Source organism: Schistocerca serialis, chromosome 10, assembly GCF_023864345.2.
Source record: "Schistocerca serialis cubense isolate TAMUIC-IGC-003099 chromosome 10, iqSchSeri2.2, whole genome shotgun sequence".
NCBI lineage: Eukaryota > Metazoa > Arthropoda > Insecta > Orthoptera > Acrididae > Schistocerca > Schistocerca serialis.
Genome location: NC_064647.1, coordinates 211,715,883 through 211,733,353, shown reverse-complemented (window position 1 = coordinate 211,733,353; position 17,471 = coordinate 211,715,883). Strand labels below are relative to the sequence as shown.

At 43.8% G+C, this 17,471-nt stretch overlaps 1 protein-coding gene across 2 annotated transcripts in view; it reads left to right on the top strand.

The window, feature by feature from the left end:
- The window catches only part of LOC126425132 (organic solute transporter alpha-like protein), a 329,608-nt gene that overhangs the window by 205,038 nt on the left and 107,099 nt on the right, over positions 1 to 17,471 (top strand). The gene's annotated exons all lie outside the window — the stretch shown is intronic.

Below are 17,471 nucleotides of genomic sequence, written 5' to 3'. Positions count from 1 at the left end.
TTTTTCGTTCGTCTTTTGTGTTGTGGTGTCTGTATGTAGTTTGATATTCGTGTTTTTGGTTATGTATGTGCATCTGTTATTGTGTATAGTGGATCCTGCTCTAGAAGAAAGATGGAATCTTGAGTGAAAACAATCGCAAATGAATGTTGTTTTTTTAATATCTTTGGTGGTGAGATTTTTATTTAGTCTGGTTACGTTGTTTCTGGTCCGAGGTAGGCAGTTGCACGATTGATAACACTGATGAACAACCATTTTGTATCTGGTGTCTGATACATCAATTCTTATGTACTTTTTAACAAAAATTTACTCTTAGAAGTGTGGTGAAATATAAGGTTTATCGAGCTATTAAAATCATGTCTTCTTTATATGTTCAATCGATCTTGTTATTTTATTTCCTTATATACCTGAACTATAAAACGTTTCACAATTAAGTTACTTTTTGCGTTACGTAGTGTCAGTTCTAAAAAGAGTGGCTAGCTGGCAAAGGAGTTCCATTTGCCAGATTCTTTGCTAGAACGTTTTGATGTGCTGATAGTTCGTACTCCAGTGGATAAGCAGGAAATATATGAAAGTATGGCCCTGCTACTGGGGACTGAAATACAAAGATCGTGAGTGGATTATATTATGTTGCAGTTTAAAAGCTGATACACTACATACAGATTAACAAGTTTGTTCCTCAAAATATTGTTGTCTCCTTTATTTATGAGACAGCGGAGACATCAAAAACAACTAAACTGTGACGTAATGTTGTATGAGACAAATTTATATTGCAGGAACGGGAAACCTTAAGAACAAACTATTAGTTGTGCCAAGTCAAGTCATGTTGCCTTCGCTTCGTATTGAGTTAGGCCTGATCAAGAATTCTGTAAAGGCTCTTGATAAACTCAGTGAGACTTGAGACTTTCGATCACCTGTAAGGTTACTTTCCGATATTATTGAGGCCAAGAGGAAAGAAAGTGTATTCATTGGACAAAAAATGTTGTTGATCGACAAGATCTTTGCCGCTAAACTCACGAATGTCTAGTTCCATGCTTCGACTTCTTTACGAGTCATAGCTCATGACTTTTTTTGGACAATAGAACAGAATTGTGCTTCTATAGTAGCTGAATCGTTGGAAAAATATAACAAAAATCAGTTACAGAGTTTGACTAAAAATACGCTTTTTAGATTCACATTTTCATGCAAAACTTCTCCCCATGTTGGAAAAAATACGATCCCATTTTATTATTTGGTATCTCCGTAAATGGGACGTGTCAGGGAAAATGTGGTTGCACCTCTGACTTCAGAACTCGAAAATTAGGTAAATCCGCCCACTTAGAAACCAGATACAGAAAAAGAGACCAGTGTACTGTAATAGAAGCAAGACTTCATAAAAATGCAGACATGTTCGATAGGATTTGTCGATCCAGATGTAGCATTCGACAACGTAAATTGGTGCAGGAAGTTTGAAAGTCTCAGAAACGTAGGTGTTAAGGTAAAGGGAAAGGCGGACAATAGAGAATACGTAGAGATTGAAAAGATATCATTGATAATGTGAGGAATTATAACAAGACCTTTTGGTAGATGTTATCTATAGAACACAGAATGGGGATTGATAGTAAAGCTAAGAAAGCTGAAAATAATGTGAAACAACAGAAATGAGATTGGCGGTTATCTTAAAATTAAAACTGTAGACGAATCGAGGGAATTCTGCTACCTCGGAAGCAAAATCAGAATTAGCGAACGAAGCAAGGAGGACGTAAAAAGCAGTCTATCAATGGCACAGAGGGGATTCCGGGCCAAAATACGTCTGCTAGTGTCTAACAACGACCTTAGTTTGAGGAAGAAAATTTCTGAAAATTATGTCTGGAGCACAGCATTACACAGAGGTGAATCTTGGACTGTGGGATAGCCGGAAAAGAATCGAAACGTTTATGATGTGGCGTTTTAGAAAGACCTTGATAGTGAGGTGGAGTGATAAGATCAGGAATGAGGTGGTTCTCCGCAGAATTGGTGACAATAGCAACATACGCAAAAAATTGATAAATGAGATGGAACAAGATGAATTCATAGGCCATATGTTATCACATAAAGGAACCCATATTACTAAACGACAATCCCGGAACCCGGTACCTCTTGTAGGTTGCGTAGCTAACGGCTTGAAGAGACAACGAAATTTTCATCTTCCATATTTCGCATGATTACTGACATAACTTAAAAATTTACCATGCTTTTCTTCTCTTAAAAGTTTAACATAATAAGACAGGCATTGCAGATAGAAATTGCGTATTTGTCTTGAGGGAGCGTAACCAATGGCACCCAAATATACTCGAGAATGAAAGTGCTCACAGACTTGCAGCAGACTTTAAGCATCATTTCAAGCCTTTAAGAAACCACTTCTCGCTAGCACCTCGGACAAACGATGAAAGAAAAAAATGGAGTATGTTTTCGGTGTTGATGTAGGAAAACTTTAGCGACGAGCATGACGTTTTAACCTAGTACTTATTTGCTAATAAGTCTATTCCCAATACATTTTGCAGATGGTATGCACATACACCACTCAATAGACTTGCAAAATTTTGTCATTGCACGGTACATAGTTCAGGAGCTATGACGTCATAAACACTGAGATGCGTGAAAAACTTGTTTTTGCTTAAGATAGAACACAAATTACCCTCGATTATATTTATCCGGTGTTTCATATTGATACTACTTAGCGACTACCAACAAACTTCCAGCATAATTTCAAATATTTTATAAGCTCTTAATTGCTTCCACGCTTGTAATATCTCTTTATATTCTACTGATTATCCCTGCACAATTCTATGAGTGGATTACGTTTCGCCGCGCGCTATTAACCGAGCGGTCTCCGGCGCTGCAGTCATGGACTGTGCGGCTGGTTCCGGCAGAGGTTAGAGACCTCCCTCGGGCACGGGTGTGTGTGTTTGTCCTTAGGATAATTTAGGTTAAGTAGTGTGTAAGCTTAGGGACCGATAACCTTAGCAGTTAAGTCCCATAAGATTTCACACACATTTGAATTTGAAAAATTACGTTTCCTACTTGACCCTCTATATACTGGCAGAATCAATGCGCAAAGTAGTACAGTACTATTACTCTTCGTAATATTCTCTCTCGTGTGTTGAGGGGACTTCTAGGATCTTCTCCGTGCCGAATATCCGCATTGAATAATTGTAATTTTGCTATCGAAATTACTGGAAGAAAGCGATTGAAAATATATTGTATGCTACTCAAGAAAATATATACTGAGTATTTACATCAAAGGTGTGTGAGGAATTTAGTTATATATGTATTCTCTAATTGGAAATTTGCACGGAGGTGTCGTTTCGTTGGTAATCAGAAGGGAACTTCCGATGCATTGGAAACGAACCTGCAATTTTTAGATCATAGAGCTCCATTATTTCATCGGATGATTAAACTCTATCAAAGCGAACTTTCCGCTTGATCTGAGGTTTCCCGACTGCTACGCAACGCAAGAAAACCAAGACATTTTATTTACACAGGATTGCAGATCGCTCTGAATCATCAAGAGCCATCGTCCGATTCGGATTAAGCAAGTAAAGCGTAATTATAACTTTCTTAAGCGACTGTGATATGGAGGCTTATGAATGAGATAATTAATAAAATACTAACAACTAACTTTCCTCCTCACCAGCAACCAGTATAAACACAATATTGATTAAAATTATATGCTTAACAAATTAATTTATTGGTAAAGTAATTTTTGCGCTGTTTTATGCATGAGGGTTCGATTCTTTAACGAATCGGTTGTTTTCTGGTATCTCCTCTGGCTATAGATGGAGCTGTAGAGGGTAAAAATTGAAGGGGAAGCTATTTGCAACCAATAAAATGGTTCAAACGGCTCTGAGCACTATGGGACTTAACATCAGTCCCCTAGAACTTAGAACTACTTAAACCTAACTAACCTAAGGACATCACACAGAGCCATGCCCGAGGCAGGATTCGAACCTGCGACCGTAGCGGTCGCGCGGTTCCAGACTGTAGCGCCTAGAGCCGCTCGACCACCACGGCCGGCCCAACAAATAATAGAGGGCTTTGTGTTGTGTGTTACTCGAAGGTAATTTACTGTAGGTAGAGTTTCCTGTCATTTATCGCTAATAGTGTAATCGAGCAGCAATGGTTTTCTTCGCTTTTTATACAAAATAAGTTAGATTTATTTTCTGGCTCATGGGATAGACCTTCTATCAATTATCGATCCACTGCAGGTTTTCTGCTAATTCTTTGACGTCTTCTGGCGTTGCTTCCTTCCTACAGATATCGCCTTCTGCCTACTGTCAGATTGAGCTTTCGACGTTGTCCACTATCACTCCTGAGTACCAGGCGTTGCCCAGGCAAGTATTTATTCCAGTCTTCTATTAACCCATCTCTTACACCACCCCCTCCCTGTCAAATCTGCACAGTCACCTTCTGTCCATTTCTTCTTGCCCCTCTCTTTGTCAGTCTTCTCTTCTCCCATCTCTCTGTCCATCTCCTCCTCTTCTCTTTCTCTATGCATTTCCTCCTCCCCCTCTGTCTGTAAATCTCCTCTCTTCTCTCTGCCTATACTTTCCTCCCACTGTCTCCGTACATTTCACCTTCTTTCATTTTTCTGTCCATCTCCTCGTCTCTCTTTCCACATCCTCCTCCGCTATTTCTTTCCATCCTCTCCTCCTATCTGTGCCTATCTTCTCCTTCCCCCTCGATGTCTGTCCATCTCCCCCCCCCCCCCAACAACCCAACCTCCGTCCAGTTAGTAGTAAAGAAGTAATAAATTAAAGCGTCATTAGTCAGTTATACTTCATCTTCTTTCATCATTTTGAGCGGGTCGTAAGCGAGAAAAGGTTTCGTAAAGCTTTGAAAGTATGTATACAGTTTGCTGCAAGTTTAAGCGCTCCCATTCTCAGAGAGTGAATGACTAAGTTATGGGTAAATGCGGAAATCCAATGATATGAGCGGTTTTGATAAAGGGCACATCGTTATGGCGCTGCAATCGAGAATCTCCGAAACGGCGAAGCTGGTCGCCTATTGGGGTACTGCTGTCGTGAGGGCCTATGATGATGATGATGATGATGATGATGATGATGATGATGATGATGATGATGATGATGATGATGATGGGTCGCTCAATTGCGCCTTCATCAGCGCCCGTACGAAGTCCCAATTTTTACACAGTCCAATTTTTTCACAATCCAAACTAGCCACTGCCACGGATGATGATGATGAAGATGAAGATGATGATGATGATGGTGAAATGATAACACACCCAGTCCACAAACAGAGAAAATCCTCAACCCGGCCAGGAATCGAACGCGGCACCCCGTGATCCAGAGGTAGTAACGCTAGACACTGGACCACGAGCTGCGGACGTGAGGACTTACAGAGAGTGGTTGAAGGATGGTGGAATAACAAGTAGGTATTAGACGAGCACGTCTCATTACAAAACGCAGACTTCGGAAGATCCCCCAATGTATAATCCAGGGTAGGCAACGATCTGTGGCAGATCTGGCGACAGAGTACAGTGCTACAGTAGTTTGATGGGCATTATAGCGACCTCAGCTGATGTCTTGTCCGGCAAATGTGCGTGATTTGTACCCACTGGAACATACATCGGGCGCCAGTTGCGAACCCGTAAATCACCATCTCGCAGTTTGCGGAAATTCCTTGACCTGTGCATAGACATCAGGTGCCACATACTTCGGGAATCCTGTCAGGGACTTATAGAATCCATGCCGTGCAGAATCTCGGTTGTACTGTGTTTGCCGGCCGGTGCGGCCGTGAGGTTCTAGGCGCTACAGCCTGGAACCGAGCGACCGCTACGGTCGCAGGTTCGAATCCTGCCTCGGGCATGGATGTGTGTGATGTCCTTAGGTTAGTTAGGTTTAATTAGTTCTAAGTTCTAGGCGACTGATGACCTCAGAAGTTAAGTCGCATCGTGCTCAGAGCCATTTGAAACATTTTGTACTGTGTTTGAAAAGTGGAACAACAGACTGGCAAACAGATGATTAAAAAATGACTCTGAGCACTATGGGACCTAACTTCTGAGATCATCAGTCCCCTAGAACTTAGAACTACTTAAACCCAACTAACCTAAGGACATCACACACATCCATGCCCGAGGCAGGATTCGAACCTGCGACCGTAGCGGTCGCGCGGTTCCAGACTGTAGCGCCTAGAACCGCTCGGCCACCCCGGCCGGCAAACAGGTGGTAATAATGTTTTCGCTCATCGGTGTATAAATATACATCCATATGTGTATATGAGGTTTGTTCAAAAAATTCCGGAACATTCAAACTTCTGGCCAGTGGTGTGTTGAAACGAAATCCGGTTGGATCCCTGCACACACCTGTGTTTAATATGTATCTGCCAGAAGTTTCCTTTTTGTATGTCTTATGGTTATTGCTAAGTGCTGTACTGAGTAGAACGTTGTGTCGTACAGTTTGCGAATTTCGAGATGGCAGAGTTAGAGAAGCAACGCGTCTGCATTAAATTTTGCGTGAAACTCAAAAAAAAAAACTTCACAGAAACACACCAAATGATGCAGGAAGCCTACGGCGATGAGTACTTAAGCCGTACTCGGTGTTATGAATGGTTCACACGGTTTAAAAATGGTCAGGTGGAAGTTAAAGATGATCCTAGTTCGGGACAACCTTCGACGGCTACCGACGACGCTCGTGTCAAGAACGTTGTTGTGTATATAGTTCCGCATACACAACTTTCCCACTAGAGCGCGCTCCGCTAAGCACAACAGCGCAGGCGCAGCGCTCGTCCATCTCCGCACTATGAGATGGCGCTGCCATAGAGACGGACCAAATTCTGCTTCCGCCGATCCGTGTATTAATGTGTAATGCAGCCATTGAGATTGGTGCTTACGTAGAACATTTTCTCCTCGCGGATCACACTCGCGCAGTGATACCTATACGCGCGAGGTATTATAACGAGTGTAGAGACTTCCAATTAGTCAGTCTGCATAAGTCTGCATTTGTCTGTACCAGTCTGTAGTCAAGTTTCAGTCTGCACCTAATAATATTATCATATTCCTGTACATAGCTGTGAAGAGAAATGTATAGTCAAGTATCAGAGATATGTGAGAATAAGATTAACGTACCAATTCCAAAGGAACTTCAGATTGTTGATTGTAAATTGCATCCAGAACCAAGTTAAGTAATTTTCATGCTTGTTATTATTTTAATACATGTGTGTGAAAATTAATCAAGTTCTGTTTAAAGTTGGTCACCGTCAATCTGCTACCCTAAGCGTGCAAGTGGTATTTCTATCATCTGACTTAACGGCAGAAGATAAACACGCCATGATAAGACCACGAGACGTATTGCTGACACTCGCCTACTTCGTTAGAGCGACAGGTCAAATAATCTGATGGTGTGTGTACTGAAGGTCTTACAGTGCGCACACCACAAACGTCAACGATATTGTGGGTGCCAATCGAAGACTGATTGTCCGAGGGATTGCAGAAGAATGTAACATTTCAGTTGGATCATGTCACGAAATCCTGACACAGTATCTTGGAATTCATTGTGTTGCCGCCAAGTCAAGGCCATAAAGATCATCGCCTGGCAATCGGTGATGAGCTTTTGGATCGTACAAATGAGAACAAGATGTTCCTTAAGAGAGTCATAACCTGTGACTAGACGTGAGACTACGGTAGTGATGTTCAGATCAAGTTTCATTCTTCACAGTGGTCGGGAAAGGTTCTCCAAGACCAAAAAAGGGTCGTCAGGTCAGGTCAAACTTCAAAGCTATGCTTACAGTTTCCTTTGACTTTGAATGATTGCGACGCCTACGAGAAAATGTGAGAAGGAAGTTGCCTGAAATGTGGCGAGACAATTCATTGCTCTTGCATCACGATAACGCACCCACACATTCACCCCCGTTGGTGCGTGGCTATTGCACAAAAAACGAAATCACTGTGCTGCCTCAACGTCCGTGCTCTCCAGACCGGGCCCATGCGGACTTTTTAATTTCCAAAGTTAAAAACTCCGTTGTAAGGACGAAGATTTGTAACGCTACATGAGATAAAATAAAATTCTCAGCAAGATAGATAGCTTCCGAAAGCGCAAACGGCGTTGCGGGCTGTAAACGAGAGGAGTATTTCGAACGAGACCAAGCACAATAAGCAAAAGGTAACCGCAGAAAAATTTTGTGCAAGAAGCTTAGGAATTTTTTAGAGTGGAATGGTCCTATCACACGTCACTGGGGTACCACTCAGATAGTGTCTGAGAGTATCATATGCAGTTTTTGCCGAATTCAAGTACTATGGAAGTTGTTCCCTGATGTATTAACACATCTCCTATTATCTTGTCCCACCTTCTATTCAGTTTTCCTTGAGTCGTCAGTTCTGCGATTTTTTTTTCGTGTCAGAAGCACCATGGGTACAGGAATATAAAAAAATGAACAGCACACAGAAAAAATTAATTACAGGCACATGAAAATATATATATAAATATATATATACAAATATGTGTGCACAGAAACAAAATGTTATAGGCATTTGGCCCATAAGCGGGCTACGTCGACAGCATTTGGGGTCGCCAACATCAGATCCTCTAAAGTGCAGTGTGAAGGACATTCAGGGCAGGTTATACACGTGCTGGGTCGTCTGCACCTCTCCACAGTCTCAGAGGTTAGATGTAGTAGAATATCCCCACTTCAGAAGGTTCTCTCTTGACCGTGCAGTGTTGGTGCGTAGCCTGTTTAGTGATCTCCAGGCCACCCAATCTTCATCGTAACCTGGTGACAATTCTTCCGTTGGTTCCATCCAGGGCCCTTCTCCCGACCGCTTCCATCTCTCCACCCTAGATCCAGGTTGGTCTCTAAAATCTTCGGTTGCTCTGAGAAAACTGCATCTAGATTTCAAACGTTTGGTGGCTGGCTGAGTTTTTTGGAGGAGGTGGCTCTCTGCCATCTCAGCCCTCGTTCTTTCACTATAGGCTGCCGCTTCTCTTCGCACTGCAGGAGGTGCAATACCAGCAAGATGGTAGAGCTTGTCTGTTGGCGTCGGTTTCAGACATCCAGTGACGAGCCTGCAGGTCTCGTTCAGAGCAATGTCAACCTGTGTAGCGTGGGTAGAGTTGTTGCAGACACTGCTTGCATATTCGCCTGCTGAGAAGCAAACTGCTAGTGCTGTGGTCCTCGCTACCTCTGGCTATGCGCCCCAGGAGTAGTTCGTTATTTTCCGAAGAATATTATTTCTGCCGCTCACCTTCATTTTGGTGTTAATACAGTGCTGTTTATACGTCAGAGCCCTGTCTAGGGTTACTCCTAGGTATATGGGGGTTAACGCAGTGTTCGAGGAGTGTGTCCTTCCAGAAGACACGCAGCTTACGGGATGCCTGCTTGTTACGGAAATGGAAGGCGCAAACTTGTGTTTTGTTAGGGTTCGGCTTGAGTTGATTGTCGGAGAATAAACTCATTTAGTATCTTATGAGTCCGCCTAACTTTCACCATTTTGCTGTATCGCCGCATCTCAAACGCTTTACGGTTAGCTGGGTTTTACTGCGCGGGAAGTGGTCCAGTCACGACTGCGCCAGAAGCCGTGCTTTCCGTCCTCCGGCACAGACGCACGCGGAAGCTGGCCAGCTTTCGTTCGCGCCACCTCCGGGCGCGTTCCAGCAGTAGCGGAGCCAGCGGCCACGATGACGCAAGGCGCAATGTGCGCGCGCAACGTATCCTGGCGAGGAGAAATGCTCCTCCCTGTAGCAGACTAGCAGACGCCCAGCTGTAGGTCAGGGCGGTAAGGGAATTGCTGTCTCCATCCGTAGACATTCGCCTGCCAACTGTGGCCTACCGAAGGCTCCCATTGCTAGCCCCTGTGCAGAGGCTGGTGGGCCACCTCTTCTCACCCGTCGGGAACTCATTGTGCGACATGAATACAAAGTGAGGTCCATACCGGAACATCATGTAGTCGGTGTTGGAGATGAGCAAGCCGTACAACGAAACTTCACCTATCGTCGGGCTGGCAAGCCGTTTTCTGTCCACACGAAGGAGTATCTTCAGCAACTTTGTATAGCAGACACACACTATGTGATCAAAACTACCTGCACACCTGGCTGAAAATGACTTAAAAGTTCTTGGCGCCGTCCATCGATAATGCTGGAATTCAATATGGTGTTGGCCCACCCTTAGCCTTGATGGCAGCTTACACTCTCGCAGGCATACGTTTAATCAGGTGCTGGAAGGTTTCTTGGAGAATGGCAGTCCACTCTCCACGGAGTGCTGCACTGGGGAGAGGTATAGTTGTCGGTCGGTGAGGCCTGGCACAAAGTCAGCGTTCCAAAACATCCCAAAGATGTTCTATAGCATTCATGTCAGGACTCTGTGCTGGCCAGTCCAATACAGGGATGTTATTGTCGTATAACCACCCCGCCACAGGCCGTGCATTATTATTAACAGGTGCTCGATCGTGTTGAAAGTTGCAGTCGTCATCCCCGAATTGCTCTTCAACAGTGGGAAGCAAAAAGGTGCTTGAAACCTCAATGTAGGCCTGTGCTGTGATAGTGCCACGCAAAACAACAAGGAGTGCAGGCCCCCTCCACGATAAACACGACCACACCAGAACACTATCGTCTCCGAATTTTACTGTTGACACTACACACGCTGGCAGATCACGTTCACCTGGCATTCGCCATACCCAGCCCCTGACAGCGGATCGATATATTGTGTACCGTGGTTCGTCACTCCACACAACGTTTTTCCACTGTTCAATCGTCAAATCTTTACGCTCCTTACACCAAGCGAGGTGTCGTTTGGCATTTACCAGCGTGTATGTGGCTTATGAGTAGCCGCTCGACCGTGAAATCCAAGTTCTCTCACATCGCGCCTAACTGTCATAGTACAGGGCTATTACAAATGATTGAAGCGATTTCATAAATTCACTGTAGCTCCATTCATTGACATATGGTCACGACACACTACAGATACGTAGAAAAACTCATAAAGTTTTGTTCGGCTGAAGCCGCACTTCAGGTTTCTGCCGCCAGAGCGCTCGAGAGTGCAGTGAGACAAAATGGCGACAGGAGCTGAGAAACCGTATGTCGTGCTTGAAATGCACTCACATCAGTCAGTCATAACAGTACGAAGTTCAACAAAGATCCACCAACTGCTTACTCCATTCGGCGATGGTATGCGCAGTTTAAAGCTTCTGGATGCCTCTGTAAGGGGAAATCAACGGGTCGGCCTGCAGTGAGCGAAGAAACGGTTGAACGCGTGCGGGCAAGTTTCACGCGTAGCCCGCGGAAGTCGACGAATAAAGCAAGCAGGGAGCTAAACGTACCACAGCCGACGGTTTGGAAAATCTTACGGAAAAGGCTAAAGCAGAAGCCTTACCGTTTCGAACTCATTGGTGGGGACATGCTGCGCCGAGTGTGGGAGGAACTTGATTATCGGCTTGATGTCTGCCGAATCACTAAAGGGGCACATATCGAACATTTGTGAATGCCTAAAAAAACTTTTTGAGTTTTTGTATGTGTGTGCAAAGCATTGTGAAAATATCTCAAATAATAAAGTTATTGTAGAGCTGTGAAATTGCTTCAATCATTTGTAATAACCCTGTACTTGCAGCGGATCCTGATGCAATTTGGAATTCCTGTCTGATGGTCTGGGTAGATGTCTCCCTATTACACATTACGACCCTTTTAACTGTCGGCGGTCTCTGTCAGTCAACAGACGAGGTCGGCCTGGGCGCTTTTGTTCTGTACGTGTCCCTTCACGTTTCCACTTCACTATCACATCGGTAACAGTGGACCTATGGATGTTTAGGGGTGTGGAAATATCGCGTACAGACGAATGACACAAGTGACACCCAATCATCTGACCTCGTTCGAAGTCCGTGAGGTCAGCGGAGCGCCCCATTCGCCTCTCTCACGATGACTACTGAGGTCGCTGATATGGAATACTTGGCAGTATGTGCCAGCACACTGCACGTAATATGAAAAACGTATGATTTGGGGGGTGTCGGGATACTTTTGATCACATAGTGTACCAACTGTTAAACAGGGATGGTGAAAATACTCTCTCTGGTTGACTGACAGTCCCCCTCGTACCTTGAACATGACGGAGTACAAGAAGTCCACCATTCCGTCTTCAGTTTTAAAAAGGATTTTACACCTTTTCATTAGACTATTCTGAGCACATGGTAGTTTTACCGATATTTCAAAGAAGAGTGATAGTATAGTCAGTTCTGTTATCTAGCCAGATCTTATCATTAAAATCCGCTTAGCAAGCCACTTCTCTGTAAGCTAAGAAAGCTGATCAACAATGACTGAGAGTGATTTTTTTCCTGTAGCTTCCGATCTGTACTAAGAATATCTGAAAATAGCGGATTTTCTTGTACTATGTCCATAGGCGGCAGCACTGTCGTATCAGTGGATTGGTACTGATGCTCTGTTTTTATAGACGGTTTTTGCATTTCGCATACCAAACAGTGGAGGTGACGCGGGAATAGTAGTACTGTGGAATAAACCTGGGTGCGCGTTTAAACCACACAGCCTCTGAAACTCACGAAAAGCTGCATCAAGGGTACGGTGAAATGCACTGCCCCGTGCACAAGTGTTCAGGTGCCTCAGGGACTTCAAGCAGGAGCGACTTGTCTGTGTTGAGCAAGGTGTTTCGGCTTCTGCTGTGACTGAACTCTGAACATCAACACAGCTACTGTGTTTGTCCGTGAACTTAGTGAAGTGTTGAGAACTTCATATGGCAGGGTCTTTACGATTATGCATGAGCATCTCCATATGACCCGCTGTAAGTAGGCTGTTTAGGTTTTTATGTTGGTGACTCCACGTAGTGCTTTGTATTAAAATCGCTGACTATGCTGTGTGCAGTCTGTAGCTGGTTGGACTCATTGTTGGAATATTCGCTTGAGTAGTGTTGGGCAGTTGGATGTGGACAGCGCGTTGCGTTGGGCAGTTGGAGGTGAGCCGCCAGCAGTGGTGGATGTGGGGAGAGAGATGGCAGGGTTTTGAAAGCGAATGATCTGGACGTGTGTCCGTCAGAAAAAGGAAATTTGTTTAATTGGATGTCACAAAATTATATGCATATATTATGACTTTTGAACGCTATTAAGGTAAATACATTGTTTGTTCTCTATCAAAATCTTTCATTTGCTGACTATGCCTGTATAGGTATAGGTTATTGTTAGTCAGGGCCATTCTTTTGTTGGGATTATTGAAAGTGAGATTGCGTTGCACTAAAAAAAAAAAAAAATATTGTGTGTCAGTTTAGTGATGATCAGAATAAGTAAAAGGAGAAATGTCTGAGTACGTTCAGTTTTACTCAGCTGTCTTTGTATCAAATAATGTAGAAGTTTACCAGCACGGTAATTCATAATTTGTTTAAGGGGACGTTTCACCGTGTCTGCGCACGTTGGGTGCCACGTCTGTTGATTCCCGAACAAAAGGCTGTGCGAATGGAGACAATCCGTAAGGCGCTGTGTCTCTTTCTGATGAGGGGACGAGTTTCTGGAATCGATTATCACTGGTGACAAGTGAAGGCTACATTATTACGATACTGAGGAAAGACGCGCCAGCCCAGAGTGGAAATTGGCAGGTTTTCCAACACCAAAAAAGGCGAAAGATGTTTCACCTGCAGGGAAAGTGGCTGTGATCACATTTTTGACTGTCTTTGAATGATTTACTAGTGCCCATTTCCACATCACATTGGAGTCACAGCAGCACAGTACACATCAGTATTGGCTAAACTGAGGAAGCACATTGCAAGGAAACGACCAGAACCTTCTAGGACTGGGTGGCGATTTCATCATGACAACGCGCAGCCTCACGTCGCGGGTCGAGTCGTGCGGCTTCTGGCTCAGTTCAACCTTACCTGTGTACCGCATAAGTCGTAAAGCCCCGACGTTGCATTCTGTGGCTTTTTTTTAATTCCCATCCCTAAAGGCAACGCTTCAGGCCATCCGATTTGAGAACTCTGAAGCAGTGCTCAAGGAAAGTGGGGCGATTCTGACAAAGAATGGCGTGAGGAGATGCTATAAAACGTGCGTTCAAGTAGAAGTGGAGTACTTTCAAGAAGATCATGTAAACATTGAAATGGAGTAATAAAAATCTGTGAAAAAAATCAGCGTCAGTCTTTGTTGGTCAGCCCTCGTATGCAGAGCTTTGGGCCGTCAAGAGGCACCGAAACACATGGTACTTCTTCGTGTTGCACTGACTCTCTTAGTGATTTGCAGACTATTCTGCAAATGTTTCCAGTTGGATAGGACAGTCCAGGTGGTCTTCACAGGAAGAACTGGCTTTTTGCCGGATTCCTGGTCACATGGGAATCGTGGTGAATGAGAAAGCTGACAGAGGAGTGACGAAAGCAGCCTGCCAGGAAAACACCACATTTCAACTTCACTCCTCCTTACAGGGTGTGGCATAGTAGCTGACAAACCGAGTGTCAGCTGAGTGGGAAAAGTATGGCTGGAAGTGGGCACCAACAAACTACGGTCGGTCAAGCCGACTATGCGGCCGCGGTACACTAGCTTTCGGACTCCATAAAGGGACGAAATGGTCCTCACTCTATTTCGAATCGGTTTTTTAGCGCCCTGTTTCTTGTACGCTAATTGGGCGGAAGTCTTTGGTATTTACACGCCATTTCAAGCGATGACAAAACAATGGCACGATAACTGTTGAAACTGTTGACATTTTCTGTGGAGTCAGGACTCCTGCCCAGTTTAATTGGACGGAGGGAGGCTTTAATGTCGTCCTTTTAGTCCCGAGATCAACTAGACTTCTTACTGACTTCCACTGAGTTCTTCTGATAGTTGACTACGGTATGACAAGATCTAGTGGAATTTGTGATATTTTCTACTGCTTTGCCTATCATTGTGTGGCATTTGCTTTTCGTTTTAATAAGAGTGCTTCATCATTACCATGATGTTGTGAAATGGCTCTGATTACCAGGTGCTGAGCGTCCAATAGCTTTTTATCCAACCATCCATCCACCCCTGCTTCTGCAACCGACCCCGGATACGTCGGTATTAGGGTAATGACATACCAGGCCACATTCGCCGGTAAACCTAAATGGGTAGACCAGGATAGCATTTTTATCATACTTTTTTGTTTGCTTACAATGTTGCTTAAAGAGTCTACTTTCGACATTCATTCGTATGAAGTGTGCCTTAAATTTTGAAAATACAAGGAATCAGAAAGAATCATTCGATTTGGCAGGATTTCTGAAACTAATAAAAATTTACAATGAATTTTGTTTTTTGGTGAACGGAAACTCGAATAGTTTTTTCATACCTTTTCACAGGTGTTTAGTATGCCCCCCTTGAGATGCACGGCACATATCGATGGGGTATTCAAATTGTTCCCACACTGCAGCGAGCATGTGTTGAGGTACGGTTTCCATAGCTGCTGTCACGCGATGTTCAGTTCATTCATTGTTGTTGGTAACGGACACACATAAACAATGTCGTTTATAAATCCTCACAAGAAATAATAATTAATACAGTCAGGTCAGGTGACCTTGGGGGCCAGTAATGTAAGGCTGAATCATTTGTTCCAGTGTGACCGATCCATCGTTCAATAATCCTTTGATTTAAAAATTCCCGCACTTCCAGATGGTGCCATGTGTAAACGTCAGCGCAACACACGCCAGACGGACATAGAGGGCATGCTGAGCTGTCTAGCTGCATGGCGAACGGATTTCTGCGCACCCCTTGTGAAACTATGGCGGATACGTTCGACGTCTTAGTCAGACACTCAGGGACGGCCCGGCTATTTGCCTTTACACAAACAACCTGTTTCTCGGAATTGTTCATGCCGTCGTCTAATGCTCTGTGCTGTAGGAGGACCTACACAATACCTAGTACGAAAGTCACGCTGAACAGTTATTATTGACCCGCACTGTGCAAAACGGAGAACACAAAACGCTTTGTGTTGTCCCAAGCCGGCCGCTGTGGCCGAGCGGTTCTAGGCGCTTCAATCCGGAACCGCGCTGCTGCTACAGTCGCAGATTCGAATCCTGCCTCGGGCATGGATGTGTGTGATGTCCTTACGTCCGTTAGGTTTCAATAGTTCTAAGTGTAGGGAACACATGACCTCAGATGTTAAGACTCATACTGCTTAGAGCCATTTTTATTGTCCCGAGACTATTTTTACTCTAACGGAATTGGGTAAAGCTCTGTATAAAGGAAAGTACGGCCATCCTATTCCCTTGCGTTTGCCGCCGTCCGCAATTCAGGATCGGCTGAAATCGCGTCACGTGTCATTAGCAGCCATTGTGGGCCCAACCGTTACTTGTGAAGCACAGGAAGTGTTGTGTATCTTCTAAGTTTTAAGCATAATCATGCCTCATTGGCCGGCCGGAGTAGCCGTGCGGTTCTAGGCGCTACAGTCTGGAGCCGAGCGACCGCTACGGTCGCAGGTTCGAATTCTGCCTCGGGCATGGATGTGTGTGATGTCCTTAGGTTGGTTAGGTTTAATTAGTTCTATGTTCTAGGCGACTGATGACCTCAGAAGTTAAGTCGCATAGTGCTCAGAGCCATTTGAACCATGCCTCAGTGCTGTGCTTTTAGCTGTTCGTTTCGGGGCGAAAATGGAGGAGAACTGTACAGAATTCCTTCCGAAGGGAGAGATGCAATAAGAAGGAGAATATTGGTCGCAATGGCTAAGGTTGCAGGAACTCAACCATTCAGTTAATTTTACTCATTTCTGGCCATCTGTTTTTATCTCCTTTTTACATTCCTATTACTTTGTTTCCATTGCACTCGAACGGCAAAAAAGTCAGAAGAGCAAATAAGATAAACAGTCAGTGGTACCGTGACAAAGTTATCATGACTGGTAAAAAGTTTGATCTGATTGACATTACGGTATGGTGTAAACTTATATTTACAATGCTCTCAATAATAAATTGTACTTTGTTCCACACAATAAAATGTACAAATTTTTTTTTTGCACTAAGCAAGTATCGAACCTACAACCCTTCATTCAGTAACAGTTGACGTTACCAGCAGACTATTATTCCTGTTGCAACCTGGTCGCTAATCTACAATGTATTAAATCAAATACAGTTTTTACAGTTTTCTTCAGCCTGCTTTTGAACGTAGGCGTAGTTTTATTCGAACACACTTTAAAATATTATATTCTCTTGTACTTTCGTAATCGTACTCTTAATATCATAAAGCAACTAACTTGCAGACAAAATTTTATGGGTAGATCTGACAAAAATATAAAGTATGAGTAATAATATAGACACGTTTATCAATTCTATTTCCAAGGTACCGCGCATATATATTTGAGTCCGATGCTCTATTTCGTATATTCGTTGGGCGAATTTTCTTAGTACCGAGTAGCAGGAATAATAAGTAAGTCGATGTAGAGCTTTAAATCAGCGATGGATTTTTTTCTTGCACTTGCGAATTAGTATTGGTTCCCTTTTGTCCTGCTGACTGTTGCATAGGACCAATTTAAAGCTAATTACGAAAACAGGTATTCAAACTCGATACCGCAAGAATAACTGCG